The 16034-nt window shown below is 41.9% G+C and overlaps 1 protein-coding gene across 2 annotated transcripts in view; it reads left to right on the top strand.

Moving 5' to 3' along the window:
• The first annotated feature begins 251 nt into the window (after positions 1 to 251).
• LOC115112069 (protein kinase C and casein kinase II substrate protein 3-like) overlaps positions 252 to 16034 on the top strand; it is a 29960-nt gene continuing 14177 nt past the window's right edge. The window contains exons 1-3 of one of the 2 annotated variants that reach the window (XM_065011842.1): positions 252 to 637; positions 3956 to 4130; positions 6119 to 6237. The gene's annotated coding sequence lies outside the window, so the exon portion shown is untranslated. The remainder of the gene's footprint in view (positions 638 to 3955; positions 4131 to 6118; positions 6238 to 16034) is intronic. The other variant, XM_029638816.2, reaches the window with a different exon arrangement.

The following is a 16034-nucleotide window of genomic DNA, read 5'->3' as shown; positions in this document are numbered from 1 at the left end:
CTGATGACCTAGAGATGGTGCTGTTCACAAGTATTTGGACAAGGCAGTGGACCAAGCAACAAGTGTTTGGCATAATTCAAATAAATCTATTAATTCCACAGACAATTATGTTATGTCACGTAGAGTTGTAGCCCATGTGTTGAGTGATAATTAATGAAAAAGGTTTAATTCACATGGCCTGATCATAATTATCACTGTGAAGTAGAGACTCGCCTCTAGCCAGTAAAGGGTTAACGCCTGTAATTGGATGAATGGATATTGTGGTTCGCCACAACATCTGATTACACAGCGTTGGAGGCCTCTCCAGAACAACCGGGAGGATTGCCTTTGTACCTTCCTGCCCGTTAGATAGCACACGTTTTGGGGCTTTTGTTGCACTGTTTCTGTCTAAAGTACATTTAACCAATTTACCGCCGATGATATTAGGCCTACCTCGTGAATTTGAAGGGGCAGGAAATATAATAATTATATCTTCGTTGCAATGGCAGAGTGGTATCTACGATGGCCTTCGCTGTCTTCGGGAAAGTTCTTGAGCGAAATTGTTGAAGCACTTGGTTTGGTCAAGGGATTGCTTTGGGAGTTTTCGCTCCGGCGTTGGTAAACTCGTCGAGAGACGAGGGATTTGAAGCTGCAACAGGTAGGTCGCAAACTGGATAGAAACAAAGTAGACACGATATGGTTACAATTTTGTAACAATTCGACTTGTTTGCGTCTGTTCTGTTGTTGCGGTGAGCAGGAGTTCCATTGTGTCGATAATGACCTAGATATCAGCCAGGGCAGGCTTAACCATAGGCGTAACTAGGACTCCATGAATGTAAGATCAAACGTGCATGGTGATTTATGTTGAGTGACTATCTCCTGGCATATTATTAAATTGTGTTTGGATTCACATGTGATTTTAAATACCCTTTGTAATGTGTGTTTTTAAAGCGGTGGAACAAAACATTTATCCTTGGGCTACTGTAGGCTATACACTTCAATGGATATCATCTATTAGGCTACTGCTATTCGACAGCAAGCTATTTGGCGAACATTCAAGGTTTGTGTAAGACTGTAAAGTGAATTTGAGATTAATTAACGTTCTGTAGGCCAACTGAGCAATTGCTTTGTCTGTCAATCTTTTTCAATAGCTCAACAATATGGCTATTAGTTGTGTTGTGAGCAGAACTGCCAATACACAAGATAGATTGGGCAACCTCCAATTGAAGATACATTGCTCTGTTGTAATATGAGAACAACCCCACCCTTTTTAAAAGCATGTGTAATTTCATAGAAATATGGATTTTCAGAATCATTAAGCATGATCACTGATATGCCTGATCCTAGCATACTTAGTGTACCAACTTCTTGCTTAGTCTATCTTGCTTAGTCTGATACTTTAGCTGGTTATTGTTCAACAAAACCTGCTTTGTTTATGCAACAGACTTGGATCTTTTTCTAGTCTCATTTATTGCAGTGTAGCCTATATTCTTCTCCTGGGACACACAGCCATTCTCTAAGGACTGGTTTTGGAAATAATGGCCTGGACATGGTACACTATGTTAATGTGTGACACATCACCTTGAGACAATGCCATTAAGGCACACTGCATTAGACTCTGTGTGTTTATAATGTAGCCTCTGGTGGTCTCACACTTGCTGCCAAGCTTTCTCGTTGCTTAAATAACCCTTCCTGCTGTTATACTATCTTGAGCCTGGAGTGCAGGATTTTCTCAATGTCAGCTCTATGAGATCTGTGGTTTAGAAATGGGAGATTCAGTCCGTCTGCAAGTAGCGAAAACAGTCGGCCTTTCCTTAGGCTTGTTGTGTGTAGGCCAGTACTAACTGCACTCTGTACGTTGACATTGCTTTAAACTTCTTCCTCCATTAGTTTCAAGGATTGTAAGAGGGAATCATCTGAAGTACAGAGATATTCAACACCAGTCCTTGAGGGCCTCAGTATTGCTGTTTCTTTTCTTTTTTCATTGTTGCAGAAGACAACCTGTGTTGATTATTGACACCTCCAGAGATTTTAGCACAGAGCAGACTACACTGTTTTTATTCCTTTGTTCTATGTAGTTATTGGACATATGTTTGTTCCACAACCTGTCTTTGTTTCTCATCACCAACACTGGGATTTGAGGTTCACTTGACCCTCTAGGGTAGGGTACATGGAGCTGTGCTGTGGCCAAACAGTATGTCCTTTTACTTGGGTAGGTGCTTCATGGAAGATTTGCAGAAATGCAAACCATTGGGCTTGAATTCTGGATGTTTGGCTTTAGACTTGAGGTGGCGTTTTTAGTTATATTATTGCGTATGCAACTGCAATCGACCAGCCACTAAATATTATTTAATCTTTTAAACAATTAATCAATTATGTAAACATACCTGTAGTTGGTTGGGAACAGTGGAGAACACTTTGCACCACTGTCCTATCCACAGCCCCCCCCAGGTGCATGTTTTGCCCTAGCACTACACAGCCGATTTTAAAAATAATCAAAGCTTGATAATGAGTTGGTTATTTGAATCTGCTGTATAGTGCTAGGGCAACAAAACAAGAAAACTTACCCCCCCAGGACTGACCCCTGATATCCAGATCCATTAGCCTGCCTTTTGTCAGCATTGGACTGCTTATGTAATTAAGCCAGGTCTCTCATTGAAATAATCCATGACTTCAGTCGTCAGTGTCAATGACTGACATGCCTGATCACTTTAGCCATGTGCTTCAGTGACGTGTCCTCTGGACCTGTCAATTCAAAGGGATGGGCTAGTTCAACCAATGTACTAATATACCCCATGATGGGCTACCTAGGTCAACCGAAGGGTCAGACACTCAACATGCGGGTTTGGTTTAGTGTTGGCATCCTTGAGTGCAAAACAATTTTAGTGGTTGGATCCCTGTTTGCGTGCCCCAAACATGTCTATCAACTCAAAGTAACTTGTTATCAATGTATAGATACATGGAATGCTTTAATTTAGGTGGAGGAAATGCAGTTTGTTGACAGGGAGGATGTCTCAGTTCTGGGAAGCGGCCATATGCTACAGCTAGTGAGAGAAGCATGATTAATGTTAGCCTTATGTAGTGAAGGAATGTCTAAAATGCCATGGGGGCTGTCACCTGCCTTCAGTTTCTTTGGTCGTGTCTACACTTGATACTTAAATGCGACTTCTGCTATCAGAGTACGAAGATCGCTTTGGCTGGATTTTTGTGTAGATCTGGTTGACCACTTCAGGAGGTGGTCAGGGATGCATTGTGTGCAGATTTCTCCTGTGTCTGGGCGGAATCCGGCTACCAAAAATTGCATTCAGTGGGTGACGTCATCAGCACTCCTCCCACAAGTCTCCAGAAAACTTGTTTTGAGACCGAGAGGCACATTTTCTTTACAACTTTGGAAGAAATACGTTCCTTGTGTGTGAGGAATGTGTTTGCTGGCCTCATGCTAGCCAGCTAGTTAATATTTAGATTTTTTTTGTGTGTAGCTAGTTATGCAATCCCTTTATTGTTGCTTGCTGGCTAGATACATATTTTATCTGGCTAGGTAGCTACAGTAGTTACTACTGCCATCAGTTATTTTTTTTAAAATTCTAACCCCTGGTTGAAATTGAGTGTTTGGTGTATTCGTTTGATTTCCAAATGCAAAAGACAAAATGTAATGACATTTTAAGATTGTTAACTAGAATGTAAATTTAAAAAACAAAATGAAGGCCTGGAATAAATTATTCAAAGTCCATTTGGTTGAAAGCAAGTGATTCTCATTTGTATAATTTCTCACCTCGGGTAAGTTGCCGGTGCGTACAGGGTAAAAATAGCCGTTCATCCAGTTTTGAAAAGAGAACCGAACATTCTGCTACATTTTAAAGTGCCAATATATTTGACCGTGACTGTAAGTAAACCTTGTCTCAGCCCCCCAACCCAGGGTTGGTAACAAAATATTGGGGCTGAAGTTCCAAACGGATTTCTTTTCTTTGATTCCTAGCAGGTTATTTTAGATGTGATCCTGACCTTCCGTAGTTGGAGGGTCTCTTTTAGAGGTCGACCGATTCATCGGAAAGGCCGATTTAATTCTGCATTTTTGGACGCTCATTGCACTCCACGAGGAAACTGCGTGGCAGGCTTGACTACCTGTTATGCGAGTGCAACAAGGAGCCAAGGTAAGGTGCGAGCTAGAATTAAACTTATCTTATAAAAACAATCAATCTTAACATAATCACTAATTAACTACACATGGTTGATATTACTAGTTTATCTAGCTTGTCCTGCATTGCATATAATCGATGCAGTGCCTGTTAATTTATCATTGAATCATAGCCTACTTCGCCAAACTGGTGATTTAACACTGTCGTTGCACCAATTTGTACCTAACCATAAACATCAACGCCTTTCTTAAAATCAATACACAAGTATATATTTTTAAACCTGCATATTTAGTTAATATTGCCTGCTAACATGAATTTCTTTTAACTAGGGAAATTGTGTCACTTCTCTTGCATTCTGTGCAGCAGAGTTGGGGTATATGCAGCAGTTTGGGCTGCCTGGCTCGTGGCAAACTGTGTGAAGACTATTTCTTCCTAACAAAGACAGCCAACTTCGTCAAACGGGGAATGATTTAACAAAAGCGCATTTGCGAAAAAAGCAATCGTTGCACGAATGTACCTAACCATAAACATCGATGCCTTTCTTAAAGTCAATACACAGAAGTATATATTTTTAAACCTGCATATTAAGTGAAAAGAAATTCCTGTTAGCAGGCAATATTAAACCAGTTTCACTTCTCTTGCATTTGCACGCAGACTCAGGGTATATGCAACAGTTTTGGCCACCTGGCTCGTTGCAAACTAATTTGCCAGAATTGTACATAATTATGACGTAACTTTGAAGGTTGTGCAATGTAACATGAATATTTAGACTTTAGGATGCCACCCGTGAGATAAAATACGGAACGGTTACGTATTTCACTGAAAGAATAAATGTTTTGTTTTCGAGATGATAGTTTCCGGATTCGACCATATTAATGACCTAAGGCTCGTATTTCTGTGTGTTTTTATGTTATAACTAAGTCTATGATTTGATAGAGCAGTCTGAGTGAGCGGTGGTAGGCACCAGCAGGCTCGTAAGCATTCATTCAAACGGCACTTTAGTGCGTTTGCCAGCAGTTCTTCACAATGCTTCAAGCATTGCACAGTTTATGACTTCAAGCCTATCAACTCCCGAGATTAGGCTGGTGTAACCGATGTGAAATGGCTAGCTAGTTCACGGGGTGCGCGCTAATAGCGCTTCAATCGGTGACGTAACTCGCTCTGAGTGTTGTTCCCCTTGCTCTGCAAGGGTAATGCTGCTTCGATGGTTGCTTTTGTTGTGTTGCTGGTTCGAGCCCAGGGAGGAGCGAGGAGAGGGACGGAAGCTATACTGTTACACTGGCAATACTAAAGTGCCTATAAGAACATCCAATAGTCAAAGGTATATGAAATACAAATGGTATAGAGAGAGATTTTCCTATAATAACGACAACCTAAAACTTCTTACCTGGGAATATTGAAGACTCATGTTAAAAGGAACAACCAGCTTTCATGTGTTCATGTCCTGAGCAAGGAACTTAAATGTTAGCTTTTTTACATGGCACATACTGCACTTTTACGTTCTTCTCCAACACTTTGTTTTTGCATTATTTAAACCAAATTCAACATGTTTCATTATTTATTTGAGGCTAAATTGATTTTATTGATGTATTATATTACTTTAAAATAAGTGTTCATTCAGTGTTGTTGTAATTGTCATTATTACAAATACATTTTTAAAAAATCATCCGATTTAATCGGTATCTGCTTTTTTTGGTCCTCCAATAATCGGTATCGGCGTTGAAAAATCATAATCGGTCAACCTGTAGTCTCTTCCAAGACCACCACACTGCATAGTTTTCCAGCACACCCATGATTGGTTTTCCAATGCTTCTGTGTGGCATTTCGCTCTCTAATTCAGAATCTGCCACCTTTTGGAGCCAGGACTTATTATAACCATCTGACTGCCAGCCTCAGTCATGCTCTGATCGTGAGTGGTTCTCCTCCACTGCTCATGCTGTGCTCCTCTATACTTGATTTCTCCCTGTTATCCTCAGTTCTCACACTCTGCCCCTCTCTTCCAGTGCCACAGAGAAAGCCAAGTTCCTCAACAGGGACCTCTCTTCCAGTGCCACAGAAAGCCAAGTTCCTCAACAGGGACCTCATCTTTGACCTCATCCCATCTCAATTAATTTAATCTTGGGTAAGTCCTCTTCGGGTTCCACTCCTATGCAATTTGTGGATAATGCATTTTTATATTTTATTTTTTTCCTCTGTGCTGTATTTGTCTGACTGAATATTATTGGGTAGTCTGTCTGACCTTTTGGGGATGGGCTGTTTCCCCATTGCTATGAGGTTTATGTCATCTCCCTCAGTTAATCTTCACCTCTACCATGATTCACACAAGAATGCCTGGCCTCTTAATCCAATAATTAGAATGTGTGAAGTTTTTCACCTAAAAAGTGTTACTCCGTCACTATCGATAGCAATCAATGAGTAATATTCTGAGTTCTTATATGCCATACATTTTAAGGCTTCAATAGTATTCAGCACAAGTATTTCCTTTGCTGTGTTAATGTCGTATTGCTGTAGCAACAATTGTTTGCTTTGGTTTGTGAAACTGGGATTATCACCTTGTGTTCTTCAGTGCAGGAATGATCTATATTTAGGAGTTGTGCATTTGGAAAGTGTTCAGACCCCTGACTTTTCCACATTTTGTTACGTTACAGCCTTATTCTAAAATGTATTAAATAACACATTTCCCTCATCAATACCCCATAATGACAAAGTGAAAGTTTTTTAGAAATTGTATTTAAAATGACAAACTGAATTACCTTATTTACATAAGTATTCGAGAAGATGGCACCGAAGAACATGGCTGATCTTTTACATTCTCCCAACCAATTGTGCAATTTATTTTTTTGTGTAACTTATTTTTTAATTTATTGTGTATATAATGTTGCTACTACCGTCTCTTATGACTGAAAATTACCTCTGGACATCAGAAAAGAGATTACCCACTGCGGAATGGAAGAAACATTTTCCTTTAACGAGTCTGACTAGAAGGATATCCGGCTTTCACTGGAACAGGCCCAGATCCACGCCTTTTGCGTGAAGAAAAGATGCCGGAAAAGGGGACGCAGATCGGGGCTCCTTCTGAGAAGCCGGAGGCGAGCAAGTTAACTCTCAATGCCTTCCATTCTTCTTGCTTGGTGACATACTAAGATTATACGACCAATGGGCCATTAAAGTGTAACATTTTATTGTTCACCGAGACGTGGCTGAACGAAGAAGTTGACAATATAGAGCTGGCGGGATTTTCCATGCATCGGCAGAACAGACGCTACATCTGGTAGGACGAGGGGTGGGAGTGTCTTTTTGTCAATAACAGCTGGAGCGATGTCTAATATTAATGAAGTTTTGAGGTAGTGTGGTCGACAGAATACGTCATGGTAAGCTATCTTAGTATTATTCATGGCTGTCTATTTACCACCATAAAGCGACGCTGGCACTAAGACTGCTCTCAGCCAACTCTATAAGGCCATGAGCAAAGAAGAAAATGCTCACCCAGAAACGGCGCTCTTAGTGGCTGAGGACTTTAATGCAGGAAAACTTAAATCAGTTTTACCACATTTTTACCAACATGTCACGTGTACCCAGGGGGGGGAAACATTCTTAGTCTATCTTTACTCCACACACAGATGCATACAAAGCTCTCCCCTGCCCTCCATCTGGAAAATCTCACCACAATTCTATCCTCCTGATTCCTGCTTACAAGCAAAAACTATAGCCGGAAGTACCGGTGACTCGCTCAATACAGAAGTGGTCAGATGACGTGGATGCTACACTACAGGACTTTTTTGCTAGCACAGACTGGAATATGTTCCGGGACACATCCAATGGCATTGAGGAATACACCACCTCAGTCATCGACTTAATAAGTGCATCAATGACGTCGTCCCCACAGTGACTGTACGTACATATCCCAACCAGAAGCCATGGTTTACAGGCAAGATCCGCATCGCGCTAAATGCTTTTGCTGCCACTTTCAAGGATGGGAGACAAATCCGGACGCTTATAAGAAATCCCGCTATGCCCTCAGATGAACCATCAAACAAGCAAAGCGTCAATACAGGATTAAGATTGTATCTATTAAGGGCTATGAAGGGAAACCCAGACGCGAGCTGCCCAGTGACGCAAGCCTACCAGACGAGCTAAATGCCTCTTATGCTCGCATTGAGGCAAGCAACACTGAAGCATGCACGAGACCACCAGCTGTCCTGGATGACTGTGTGATAACGCTCTCGGTACCCGATGTGTACAAAACCTTTTAAACGGATCAACATTCACAAAGCCGCGGGGCCAGATAGATTACCAGGATGTGTACTCAAAGCATGCGCTGACCAACTGGCAAGTGACTTCACTGACATTTTCAACCTCTCCCTGACAGAGTCTGTAATACCTACATGTTTTAAGCAGACCACCATAGTCCCTGTGCCCACTCACGCGGTAGCCGTGAAGTGCTTTGAAAGGCTGCGCATGGCTCACATCAGCAGCATTCTTCCGGACACCATAGACACACTCCAATTCGCATACCGCCCCAACAGATCCAAAGATGATGCAATCTCAATCGCACTCCACACCATCCTTTCTCACCTGGACAAAAGGAACACCAATGTGAGAGTGCTGTTTATCGGCTACAGCTCAGCGTTCAAAACTAGTGCCCTTAAAGCTCATCACCAAGCTAAGGACTTTGGGACTAAACACCTCCCTCTGCAACTGGATCCTGGACATCCTGACGGGCCGCCCCTAGGTAGTAAGGGTAGGTAACAACATATCTGCAAAGCTGATCCTCAACACTGGTGCCCCTCAGGGGTGTGCACTTAGTCTCTTCCTGTATTCCCTGTTCACCCACGACTGCGTGGCCAAACACGACAACACCATTAAGTTTGCTGACAACACAACAGTGGTAGGCCTGATCACTGACCACGTTGAAACAGCTTATAGGGAGGAGTTCAGAGAACTGTCAGTGTGGTGCTAGGACAACAACCTCTCCCTCAATGTGAGCAAGACAAAGGAGCTGATCGTGGACTACAGGAAAAGGCGGGCCGAACAGGCCCCCATTAACATCAACAGGGCTGTAGTGGAGCGGGTGAAGAGCTTCAAGTTCCTTGGTATCAACATCACCAACAAACTAACATGGTCCAAGCACACCAAGACAGTCGTGAAGAGGGCACGACAAAACCTATTCCCCCTCAGGAGACTGAAATATTTGGCATGGGTCCTCAGATCCTCAAAAGGTTCTACAGCTGCACCATTGAGAGCATCCTGCCTGACTGGTTGCATCACTGCCTTGTATGGCAACTGCTTGGCATCTGACCGTAAGGCGCTACAGAGGGTAGTGCGAACGCCCCAGTACATCACTGGGGCCAAGCTTCCTGCCATCTGGGACCTATATAATTGGTGGTGTCAGATGAAAGCCCATAAATTTGTCAGACTTCAGTCACCCAAGTTATAGACTGTTTTCTCTGCTACCACACAGCAAAGCGGTACCGGAGCGCAAGTCTAGGACCAAAAGGCTCCTCAACAGCTTCTACCCCCAAGCCATTAGACTGCTGAACAATTCCTAAAAATCGCCACCGGACAATATACATTGAACCCCCCCCCCCCCCATAGCTGCACATGCTGCTCGTATAATGACTACAAGTTTCCATTGTGGTTTATGAGCTCTTGGCTTCTCCTTTTAATCTGAACCAATTTTGGAGGGAACAGGAGCCAATGTTCAGTTTCTTACTCTGTCAGCATGGATAACATCCTGAGGAGAGACGTATAACTCAATATCTCCAGGTAGTGTTTCTAGGTTTTGTCATTTTATTAATCTAGCTGGAATGTTTGTCTCTAAGCAATGTAAGTAAACCAGTTCCACATGCTACGAGTTGTTCTTAAAGCCACATCTGAGGGGTGAAAGCTCCCATAATGGGTTCTGAATGTGCTGCCATTTGGTATCCAGTTTCCCTCTATGCTGTTTAGTCCTTGGCCTACTGGCCCACAAATACGTGTTTCCAGCTCTGACTTGAGACAACTAGTGCCCTTTTTCCATGAAGGGTTCAGCAGTCTTTGACCCAAATCCCTCTGACTGCTACACAGGATCTGCTGTCTTCTGTCAGCCATGCCCCCCCTGAGGATTTCATCTCCCAGAGATTTAAACAGACAAATTCCAGTTCTGCTAAGTGATCTGGATGAGCTGAGCATACTGCCTAAACAAAGTCGGTGACCGGTGGAACGTCAACATCCTCTGACACAGGGATGTTGTCCAAATGAAGGCCTGCAGCACATGGTCTGTTGCCTCTGGTCCTGTGTGGAAGTTTGTTGCTCAGCTCACACTTATGGTGGTTATGTGCTTTCAAGTGTCAGGGGTCTTCCTTAATGCTTGTCATGTACTTTGTTTTCCACAGCGTTTAGGAAAACTATTCATGGTGCTTTAAAAGTTTTTGTTAGACAATATACATTGAATAGAAAAGGCACAGTCAGGCAAGGACCTAGTGGAATTTCTGAAATTCAATCTATTTTTGGGCTTGTTTTTCAATACTACATTTTTTTATAGGTTTCAACAAATGCTACAGATTAAGCATGTAATCTCTGAGTAAAGGCTACATGCATTGAGATCGATGTCATGGGTATGATTCTGCAGCCTGTCATGTTTACAGACTTAATCTTCTGTAGTGTGAATTGTGTACTCTAAGTGGTTGCTCTGCCTTTAAATTGAATGTATTTGTGCTCTTATCCTTGTGATTTAAATATCAGTATGGCAAAGTCATCTGTTCGATTTTCACCCTCATGTTCTGTTAAAGGACAGTAATATCCCTAGATTCCATACATTTAATGGCATCTGTATAAAAACATGACATATTAGTATCTATTGAATCTGAGCCTCTGGCCCCTCCAGAGACTAAATCTGTATCCGTATGTTGAATCCAATGTGACCTAGATATTCAAGCTGCTGATATGTATTACTTATGCCGTCAGCTGGTCATTGACTGGAGATTAGTGGTGTTTGACCCCTCCTTTACCCGCCCTACGAGCTGCTAGTTTTCCCCCATGGTTCAGGGCTTACATTACTTTACCCTGGGCTTCAATCACCTTTGTCATGCTGCATCCCCACACCAGCCAACTATTCCACTCTCGAGACGATGGGTCAGAGATATTAACTTTTCAATTAGCAGGCCTTGCTGAAGTGAGCCTCTCATAGATGTTCCTGTTTTGGCATGTTTGTGGAAAATGCCTCTCCTGATAGGATACATTCTGCTGCCTGACAGCACCGCTCCACCCCTCCTAGCCAGCAGAAGGTTGAGGGATATTGAATGTCTGAACTGTCTCCCGCAAAATGAGCCTCTTCTCTGCCTCTTCATCCCAAGCAGTCCATCCATGATCTGTTAATATCAGTCCTGTGTGAATGTAAACAAGCAGCTTATCACATTAAAAGCTATGTCACACTAACTCTGTCTGACTGAGGTCTGGTAATTCTCACCAAGGGTATTTTTAAGGAAATATTGTGTGTAACATTTTCTGTTTAACAGTAGCTCGATTTCCATTCAATTGTGCCATTCCTCATGCGAGTATTCTAGAATCCGCATAAAGTGTATTTTCCCACCAGTGGTATGTTTCCACAGAATGGACTTGTTGCAGCTTAAAATCAGTGAGTGCTGACAAAGCGCGCACAATGTACTTTCTCACATCCGTTTTCATGTACCGAATAAAAATCTAGTTCCCTGTGTTCCCATTGCATTTTCAACTCTACCGATTTTTAGTTTTGTCACAACGCAATAGTTGAAATAGGAAATGTGCCCGCTTTGATCTTGGCTTCCTCATCAGCTTTGCCGATACAGTGCCGGTTGGCTAGTCTACTGATGCGATTATTATGGATAAGAGCGAGACTGCTTTTATTTCAGTCAGGCATGAACGATCATGTCACTAAAATAATATGCCCTCTATTTATTGGAAAGCAGAACCAAGCTCATCACCTTGCGCTTTCACCGCTGTTAACTTCAGCTGTCGCTATTACTTTGTATGTACAATATGACTTTATACGCATGGAAAAATGTGGTTTTAACCATTTTAATGTCTATCATATTCTTAGGTCAGTTACTTGTATGAATTCTAAGAATAATGGTGTAGCATATGTCCACTACATGACCAAAAGTATGTGGACACATGCTCGTCTAACACTTCATTCCAAAATATTAGGCATTAATATGGAGTTGGTCCTCCACTCTTCTGGTAAGGCATTCCACTAGATGTTGGATCATTGCTGTGGGGACCAATTCAGCCAAGAGCATAAGTGGGGTTGGGCTATTAGGCCTGGCTCTGTCGACATTCCAATTCAGCCCAAATGTGTTCGATGGGGTTGAGGTCAGGGCTCTGTGCAGGCCAGTCTTGTTCTTCCATCTATCTCGCTTTGTGCACTGGGGCATTGTCATGCTTAAACAGGAAAGGGCCAGCCACGAAGTTGAAAGCACAGAATTCTCTAGAATCTAATTAATGCTGTAGCATTAAGATTTTCCTTCACTGGAACTAAGGAGCCTGAACTGTGAAATACAGCCCAAGACCATTATTCCTCCACCAAACCTTAAAGTTAATCCCACCTTCCTTAAAAACCTCTTGGCACACAGATCCCTTTAGTGGGATCATTTTCGTCAACATCCGGTGAATTGCAGAGCGCCAAATTCAAATTAAATTACTAAAAATATTTCATTTTCATGAAATGACAGGTGCAATATACCAAAACACAGCTTAACTTGTTGTTAATCCACCTGGCGTGTCAGATTTCAAAAAGGCTTTACGGTGAAAGCAAACCATGCGATTATGTGAGGACAGCTTTCAGCAGACATTACAAACAGCTAGCAGCAAAGTAGATTGGTCATGAAAGTCAAAAACAATTAAATTAATCGCTTACCTTTTGATCTTCATATTTTTGCACTCAAGACTTCCAGTTACATAATAAATGTTTGTTTTGTTCGATAAGATTCTCTTTTATATCCAAAAACCTCCATTTGGTTGGCACGTTTTGTTCAGAAATCCACAGGCTCGTGCAGTCACGACGGGCAGACAAATTCCAAATAGTATCCTTAAAGTTCGTAGAAACATGTCAAAAAAAAAATCAATCAATCCTCAGGTTGTTTTTACAATAAATAATCAATATTTCAACTGGACGGTAACCTTTTCAATAGAAAAGAGAAAGAAAAGGTCTCGCTCCAGGCACGCGCGCATGCACAAATCTGAGGACATCTGGCTATCCACTGACGCGATGTCATCTTTCTCGCTCATTTTTCAGAATAAAAGCCTGAAACTGTCTAAAGCCTCTACACACCTTGTGGAAGCCATAGGAAAAGGAATCGGTTTGATATCCCTTATATGGAGGATAGGCTTGCAATGGAAAAGAGTAGTTTCAGAAAAACAGAACTTCCTGGATGGATTTTCCTCAGGTTTTCGCCTGCAATATCAGTTATGTTATAATCAGACATTATTTTGACATTTTTGGAAACTTGAGTTTTCTAACCTAATCTGCCAATTGTATGCATATTCTAGCTTCTTGGTCTGAGAAATAGGCAGTTTACTTTGGGCACTTTGTTCATCCAAACATCAAAATACTGCCCCCTAGCTTAGAGGTTAATGCATAGTGTCATCCTGGCATCCGCCTAACCCAGATTCCAAATTGTGCCAGATGGTGTAGCGTGATTCATTACTCCGGAGAACGTGTTTCCATTGCTCCAGAGTCCAATGGCGGCAAGCTTGACATCACTCCAGCCGACGCTTGGCACTGCTCCATGGTGATCTTAGGCTTGTGTGCGGCTGCTCGGCCACGGAAACCCATTTCACAAAGCTCTTGACGAACAGTTCTTGTACTAATGTTGCTTCCAGAGGGAGTTTGGAACTCTAGTGAGTGTTGCAATCGCTCTTCAGCACTCGATGGTCCCGTTCTGTGAGCTTGTATGGCCTACAACGGCTGAGCCATTGTTGCTCCAAGACGTTTTCACTTCACAATAACAGCTGTTGACCGGGCATCTCTAGCAGGGCAGAAATTTGCCGGACTTACATGTTGGGAAGGTGGCATCCAAAGAAGGTTCTACGTGAAGTCACTGAGCTCTTAAGTAAGGCCATTTGACTGCCATTGTTTCTCGATGGAGATGGTATGGCTGTGCTGAATTTGTATACACCTGTCAGTAAAGGGTGTGGCTGAAATGGCCAAATCCACTCATTTGAAGGTGTGTCAATATACTTAAAAAAATATATAATATATATATATATTTAGCTAGTTAGGTGTGTCGCGCCCTGCCCAACCTACAGTTTAGTCGTGAAACCCTTTTTTGCCAAGTGACTTATTTTTCCATTTCCCTTGTGTGTTTTCAGACTTGATAGTAGGGCTGTCTCCGACGAAGAAAAATAGATTTATTATAATCTTTGTCGACAGAGCGTCCATCTGTTCTTTTAGACCAATCGATTGGTTGAAATTAAAACGTGTGTTTTTCTATATAGACACACACCCTGTTTGAATTAAATGTAACTATATGTAGGCTACTTTGCCTGATGCAATTAAAAATCAAGACACATTACTAAAAGGCCATGCTCAATATAGCTGAACCAGAAGAAAAATACTTTAACCAGGCACTGTACACCTGGCGAGCAAAGTCAGCTTGCAGGCGTCCAAACCCTCCCCTAACCCAGACGATGCTGGTCCAATTGTGCGACGCCTCATGGGTCTCCCGGTCACACCCGACTGTGACAGCATGTGATTGAACCTGGATCTGTGACGCCCCAAGCACTATGATGCAGTGCCTTAGACCGCTACACCACTCGGGAGGCCTAATCAAGATTATAAACTCGAGCTCTGAATGCGGATTGGCTGACAGCCGTGGTTTATCAGACCGTATACCACGGGAATGAGAACCATTTGTTTTTTTCTGTTCTGTTGGTAACCAGTTTATAATAGAAATAAGGCATATGTCCAATATACCACGGCTAAGGGCTGTCTGTATCCAGGCACTGCATTGCATCGTGCCTAAGAACAGCCCTTAGCTGTGGTATATTGGCCATATACCACACCCTCTCGTGCCTTTTTATTGATTGATTAACTGTCTAAATGTAAATTTATACATCTAAAAGTAACTTCTATTGTCATTGCCAATATTTTAAAAAGCCTACAATATTTACAAAATCCTAATCAACATTGCAGGTAAAAAAAAAGTATCCTATAAATCACATTGGCTATGCATGACCTGTCTGAAATTAACTTAACATTGTATCAACTATTAACATGGATACAGCCTGAAACTTGCTAGCTAACCTGCAGAATTAATAAAATATGGGCCCTCAGTTTCTGCCAGTGAGCTCCGGACAGGCACACAGCTGTAGGCGGCTATTTGTGCAAGGGATAAAAGTACTCAGATAGGCCTTTTTATTACAGTTCCACCGGATCAGCGCATGAAATGTTTCCACTTGGTTATCAAAAGGGACAAAGTTGGAAACATCTTTCAAATGGGCTACTTTGAGGAGCTATTTTCTTTCTCAATGGATAAAAAACAGATTTTGTTAACCCACTGTTCCTAGGCCGTCATTTAAAATAAGAATTTGTTCTTAATTGACTTAAATGAAGGTTTAAAAAAATAAAAAGGCAAAGAATGTCTTTGAGTTAAGACGATCAGAAACAGTATCCGAACCACAAATATACACATTTTATAAGTCTACTCAAGATTGACAGGAGCGCTCCAAACATATAAGTAATACATTGACAACTTGTAAATGGAATGAAACAAACCAAAACAACTTGTTTCTCAAACGTGCCCACTCCTACAAGGACAAAGGTAAGACTGTAATAATACTACATTGAATGCATTAACAGAAGTTACCCTAACCAAACATTGTATGTTAGAAATTATGGTAGTTAGCGGTAAATGTGATACTTGTGTGCCATCCCTGCGGCCTCCACAATGGATTAGTCCACTC

This window comes from Oncorhynchus nerka, linkage group LG27 (genome assembly GCF_034236695.1).
Source record: "Oncorhynchus nerka isolate Pitt River linkage group LG27, Oner_Uvic_2.0, whole genome shotgun sequence".
Taxonomy (NCBI): domain Eukaryota; kingdom Metazoa; phylum Chordata; class Actinopteri; order Salmoniformes; family Salmonidae; genus Oncorhynchus; species Oncorhynchus nerka.
This window is presented reverse-complemented; position numbering and strand designations above follow the sequence as displayed.